Genomic DNA, 7,052 nt, shown 5'->3' with positions numbered 1-7,052 from the left:
TCTTGGTTCATTACTCTTAAAAATAGTCAAACTTGACACCCCTCCTTCCAAACTTTTTACTGTCACTCAAACCTAAATCCTAAGACTCCAGTCCAGAGCAGGTCCTTCCCTACAAACCTCTCCTCTCAGATAACATTTTAATAGCCATTGCTTCTCTTTACTTGGTCCAGAACTACAGCTGTCACTTCTTCCTGATTTATCTAATCACACAAACTATCCCCTGTTCAAGCCACAGTTCAGACAACACTTACTAAAATAATTTAAATACAACTGTCCATCTAAAGGATATGTCACCTAAACTGTTAATTCTAGCTGCACAGTACCTTTATTTTCCACATACCTGATCTACAGTATCTCACTTACCCTGAACTGTGATCCAGCTTACCACACCACTACTGCTGTAAACCCACTGCACATAATCTAGTCCCTTCCTTCCTCTTACTAATCCCTATTAACTTTCTTAACCCAGCTACTACTGACATATCACCACCACTTTCACTCCTTCTACTTTAATTCTATTCTTCCTTTTCTATTCCACTTATGTAACTGTAAAAGTAGTTGGTTTGTTAGATCTTCTATGTATACACTGATTTTTCTTTGCTTACTCATAAATGTAAACTACCATTATTTGTACACTGCACACTGTTTTGATACATTACGATATAATCTGGACTAAGCACGTAATTGGTCATTATCTGATCAGTGGTTCTACCTGGCAAACTCATTTAAATAAATAAAACACACACACACACACACACACACACACATATATATATATATATATACACATATATATACATACATATACACACATACATACATACACACACATACACACTATATATGTATAGCACAATTAATTTGATCAGCTACCAAATTTATCGACTGTCAATGGATTTTTTTATGTCAGAATTGGTTGAATGATCATTTTGTCAAGGGCAGCTACAGTCAAAATGTTGAACATCAAATGTAATTATGTAAGTTATACAGAACTGGGAATCAATATTGAAACTTTTGTTTGTTAATTGTGCGTGTCTCTACACATATACGTATATACATATATATGTGTGTGTGTATGTATATATATATATATATATATATATATATATATATATGTATGTATATGCAACATATACTTGCACACACAGACACACACGCAATCACACACACACACACTATATATATGCAGCCTTGTTTAACGATACTGTTAGGCAGAAGGTATTCAGTACCCTAATGTGTAAGGCTGGAGCTAGCGACAGTTGTAGGGTGACCACAGATGAGTTAGGGGAAAGCAGGGTACTTAGGTCTGCTAACCTTAACCTTTCCCATAACAAATTATGTCTGCAAGTTAGGGGTTTGAAGAAAGGGTAGTTTGACTATTTTATATTATGTCTTGCTGATTTGGGCATGCAATCAATTTTAATATACTTGTGTATACATAATTTCTGATTCTACTTCCTTCTGCAGAAACTGCAATTTAACCGTCACTTCTATCAGTAAATTCCAACAGTAAACATGGACTGACTGTGGCTACATAAAGTCAAAAGGATGATGGCTAGTCAGCTGAAAGCTGAAGGTTTGGAAGTTGAGTGACTAGAAAATCAAAGCAAGTGACCACTGGCCCACATCCCTACTACCTAGAATCATTGGGGCTGAAAAGGAAAAGCAGAATGTCCATCCCACCCGATCAATACATCATGAATCAGAGGCGATGAAAAACAATGAACTATAAAGTGCAATCAGTTGTAGGCTTTTCCTGGTGCTCTCTTACAGGTCGCTGATTACTGACAACAGAGCAGGTGTGGTTTAACACCGAGTTGCACAACCATCTTTTATTTTTCAACTGCTGTGGCACAGGAAGCAGCTGTGTGCCTGTCAACAACAATGTGTAAAAACGATAGAGTACTTATAAAAGTCAGTCTTAAACACATTTACCGAGTCTAAACATTTCTTGCAAACCCTATGGATTTCATTCTCAAGATCTATTTAGCATCCAGCACAACAGGTACATATGCAGGAAACATTGCAATAAATTATCAGTCACTGTGTCTTCCACAGCATTTCCAATGCATGTTTTTTCCACAGGCAAAAATGGTAACTACTTGTACAAGACCCACCAGAAGATTATTATAAAACATAGCACGTATCTCTGGCTACATACATACAACAGTTCACCTCCCCCACATGAAACAGCTGTAAGCATCACTAAGAAAAAATGTTTTTCCTGTAGTTTGTGTAAATGTAAATCACTTTCCCAAAACCTTCAAATAATCAGTAAAAATAAATCATGAACAGTTCATAAAGAAATCATATCAGACTGTCCCAGAAACAAGGGCCTCCTAATAGCTCTTCACTCTGTCAACTATTCCATAAAACATACATGCATATACATTACCTCAGGTTTTGATATCTGCAGTCCTAATATAATTATGCAGACATGCAAGAATCAGTTACTGCTCAGCATTATATACTTATTACAGTCTAGTTATAAAGCAGAGTGTAACTTTTTAGCTGACCATTTACATGAAACATCCAGGGAGATAACCTCCAAAAGTTTATAGAATATGCCTTTTGGGTTAAGTACTGGTTTGGACAGACCTTTGTCCAGAAAGATTTTAGTGTTACAGAGGCATAAGTCATGCCTGGCCACACTTAAAGATAGATATGGCAGTACTTTGCAAACACAGGATCTATTTAAAGAAAATATTTTTACTATATTTGCAGAAAAAAATGTATCTTCTCATGTACTGCAACAGCACTACTTGAAGAAAACAATTAGCATATAAGGTCAGCAAATGATAATAATATCACTGATGTAAAATTACTAAACACAGGACCTCTTGCCATCTTACTGATGCATTCAGTACTTGAGTTCCTGTATTACCTGCACAACGCCTCTTCTTAACGTGACAGTTGCTTATAATCAAACATAAAAGACAGCTGAGTTATTTACATTTCAAAACATTTTCTTATTTCTGTTACTATGGTGGGCCCCATACTTAAAGTGTCTAATGCTGTAATGAATACAGTGTTCTGGGGGAAAAACATAAGAATTTCCATCAGCAGCTTAGCTGCTTCTTCTCTGAAGTCCCCCCCCCCATCCCCTGCTGTGTGCTTGGCACAGAACACCAGGTTTTCAAAAGCAAATCTTTTTTGTGACAGTCTGAATTGCAATGGAAATATGCAGATGTTTACAGCACTATGTAGTAACGTTTCTAAAGAAACACATTCCATAATAATCTGCCTGGAAAACAGCACAATGCAAAAAAAAAAAAAAAATCAGTAAACAGAAATGTTACACATATTTACACTACTCATTTTGTTTAACTACAGTAGTGCTCTCAAAAGTTGGAAATTTTCTGGCATGATGTAAAAATTCTATGCTGTATTCTGCTTTGGCATTATCAGAAAAAAAAAAACTCTGAAGAAGTAAGACATTTCTGTTGCTAGTACTTTTTTTCATTTAGCTATGCTTTAGTATATAACCATGACACTGGTTCATCTGAGGTCACAGTATTTCCCTTTAGTGTAGCTTTCAGCTCCTTATTTCACTTATCGTTGGGGCTTCAAGAAATAATAATGAATTTCCAAAGAAAAAAATCTGTATTCAGAAGCCAAAAATTCCTGCATTAATCTGTTGCTCGGAAATAAGTGGATGATTTCAAAACATGTGTACATACTGGGGAAAAATGAAAGATAAAAGTCTGAAATGTGATAAATAGCACTTAATGCTACAAACAGCTCATCCACAATAAAACAGAACAGATTCACTCCATTAAGCAGTGAAAAGGAAGGCAGATGACTAATTGGAGAGAGGAACTGGATGTTCTCTTTTGCCTTTACCATCTGCAGAAAAGAATGACGATGCAATGTTCAAATAGTAACAGAAAAGAGGCTCTATAATACGTTTGCATGCCTGCTGAAGGCACATATATTTATGTGACTACTTGAAAAACAAGATAGGAAAAAGCAAATCCCATGGTTTGCATTTTGTGCATTAGTCTATCTGAAACCAGCTAAATGGATTATAGCTTGGCAGGCAAGGACTCTGAATGAGTATACTAAGAATACACAGCTATGTACAGCAGAAATCACACTGGACTTTACATTTAGATGGGTCCCAAAAAGGTTAGGAAAAGCAGGAATAATATATGTCCCTTGAGCGAGAAACCCAAGAGTAAGGTATAAGAAAATGTAAATGCAAAATCTTTATACACCAAAGGTGGAGTTCCATTGGCACATTTCCACGTATTTACTTTTTCTCTGCTAGACTGTTGTCTTCTGTGACATGTATCTCTTCAAGCCAAAACTCAGAAAACAAACTACTAAATTGGGAAAAGAAGAAAAAACTAGAAAATAACTTTTAATCTACAGTGGTGTAAACATTTGCACGTTGTGGTAACTTGTCTGATATGTCCTTCAGATTTCCAAATTACAGGGAGTTAAGTACCTCATCAGGCTGTACAGGAGACTCACAGCCTGTGTTCATCTCATTCTGCTAACTCTGCCAAGTTAGTTAATATGCTTCCTTGTTGTATATTCTTACAGCCCAATGTGAGATCATCACCTCCCCCGTATTTCGGAAGAGTACTGGAGAGCGTGTCATAAAGGAAGACATTTAGCAGATGATGACACACACAAATTAGACACTTAGCTACCACTGCTTGCTGACCCCCCCCCCCCCCCCCCCCCCATCTACTGTAGCCTGCAGGTGTGGTAATCTTTCATCTACTGCAACAAAACTAACACATTGTTAGTCCCCACCTCCCTGCCAGACCACGTCCCTGGACAAGTTCCAGTAATTACAATGGCAGCCCCCTCCCAGTACCAGTCGCCAGAAAGTACAGTGTGGCACTGACCTACCCGAAGGAAAACGGAACTTTGAACTCAGCATGAACAAAAGCTGCACAACTGGGGATTTCAGAGTTCGGGGGGGGGCATTATTGTTAATAAATGTCTCAAAGCTGGATCTGGCAATCTGCAGCCTTCTTCGGCCATTCCACAGGGTTCACATACTTTTGTATCAGGAACCGATTTACCCAGCCTGTTATTTTCTAGTAGCACGACCGGAGCTCTGCTCTGATGTTGACACTTCCTGCAAACAGTAAGTGAACCGATCTCACTAATCAAGTACTGGCCCTAGACGCACGTACATGCTCTTCAAGACCTGCTCTTATACTTGATCACCCCCTCGAACTTTAGTTACAACAACCACGGAGGGGTGGGGGGTTATTTCTTACCTTTAAGTCCCTCGTACGCCGTTACCATCGCTCTAAGTCACCACTCCACAGCCGCGCAAGTCACCAAGTGTTCCAATCCATGGGGTGCAAAAACACAAGGGGGCTCCCCACTGCCTGTACGTACAAGCAATCCAGATCCAACGATCTCCCCAAAATCCTTTCAACCAAACAGGGAACTTGTGAGAAATTCTGCCTAAAATCCCTGTTGTTAAAATCCACAGCGGTGCCAGTTTTAACGATCCTCCCGATTTCAAAGATGTCTGTTCCCGGCTGCCGACTAACACACACACAAACACACACTCTCTCTCTCCTTCTCTCTCCCCTTCCTCTCAAGTGTGCACTGCAATTTAATAAGTTTGTGATCTGTCTAGTTCGGCTTTGCCATTCCCGGCCGCTCGTCTGTGATTCTGAAGGAGATTGATGGCAGCGATCCAGCTCCCAGCAAGACAACACAAAACAAATAGCTTTCACATTTGCTCTCGGGTTCTTAAAGGGCCCTTGCACAGCTAAGTTGTATGAGCCACCATGGAAACAGAGCAAAAGCTAAATTACTGGGGTGGCCAGCTGCTAAGTTTGCTTTAGCAGTGTATATCTGCTATTTTAGTGTGCCTGAGTAAAAGTATGTTTTATACCACCGCTTTCTATGTTTTGCAAACACAGCCCTGAGCTGTTTACATAGTTACGGTGGAGATGTGACTGCATGGCATACTTTTTCAAATTTTCTTTGGCAAATCGGAAAATTATGTAACAAGAATGGCACAAGCAAGCAAAATGTGTGACCATGGCACAAACATGGGAGAAAAAAAAAACGTGTAACATAGATTATTAGTAATAATTATGAATATTATGAATTGATGTTTTAGACTATATCAAACAAAGCACTGTATACAACTGCAATCTATGTGTATCTTTCTAACTTTCTTAATTACACAAAGGCATATTCCAGAAGAAAAGAGAAATGACCAAGGTACAGATGAAGAAGAGTTTGGGCAATTAGCATGGAAGATGGTATGGGAAAATCTTTTGTATATAAAGAGTTGTGCATTGGGGAGAACCAGCAGACGCCTATTTTACATTGTTGATAGTTTTTACCATACACCACACAGATTACTCAAAGAAAGAAAACCTTATACTAGTTAAGTGGAAAGAAGCTGGTAACTTACTCCATATGTTTTGGAGATGAATGAGGGCACAAGACCTATGGAGACAGAATATAAGTGAATATGGGAGGATACAAATAGAAAACAAGTGGAATATTCCGTGGCAAACATCTGTGTTAGACATAAATAGTTAAGTAATACTTGGACAAAGGAAGAAACTTTAGTAAGGTGTCTACCATCTTATCCCCTGCCATTAACAAACTCTACAACAGAAAGACGAATCTGTTGCAAAAGAGAGTAAAAACCCATGAATGGAGGAGCTCCCTGACGGACCTCAGTAAGAAGCTAAGATCCCTCATAAAATCCTCCAAAGCGAATTTAAAAAAAAAAATTGTCATGGATTCCAAAGACAACCACAAGGCATTCTTTAGCTATGTCAAGAATCTCCATGGCAACACCCAGATATGCGCTGAGCTACATCAGAATGGCACAAAATATACAGAGCCAACTGATATTGCTAACAACTTGGCAGATAAGTTCAGTGCTAACTTTACTCCCCTCTCACCCCCCAAAGGGCCTATAACTATACCAAATGATTGTAGAGCACCATTAATCACAAACATGCAGGTAAAAATGGCACTCTCTAAAGCCAAAAACACAGCGTCCATGGGACTGGAGAACATCCCATGCTGCGTCTTACATGAACTCCAAA

General features: G+C 38.7%; 1 protein-coding gene across 5 annotated transcripts in view; it reads right to left on the bottom strand.

Moving 5' to 3' along the window:
• NCOR2 (nuclear receptor corepressor 2) overlaps nt 1–5,687 on the bottom strand; it is a 3,277,114-nt gene extending 3,271,427 nt beyond the window's left edge. For all 5 annotated transcript variants that reach the window (XM_044068530.1, XM_044068534.1, XM_044068533.1 and 2 more), the window contains exon 1: nt 5,241–5,687. The gene's annotated coding sequence lies outside the window, so the exon portion shown is untranslated. The remainder of the gene's footprint in view (nt 1–5,240) is intronic.
• Between the last annotated feature and the right edge of the window lie 1,365 nt (nt 5,688–7,052).

The sequence above is a fragment of the Protopterus annectens genome, chromosome 4.part0 (genome assembly GCF_019279795.1).
Source record: "Protopterus annectens isolate FY-2018-M chromosome 4.part0, PAN1.0, whole genome shotgun sequence".
Taxonomy (NCBI): Eukaryota; Metazoa; Chordata; order Ceratodontiformes; family Protopteridae; genus Protopterus; species Protopterus annectens.
This window is presented reverse-complemented; position numbering and strand designations above follow the sequence as displayed.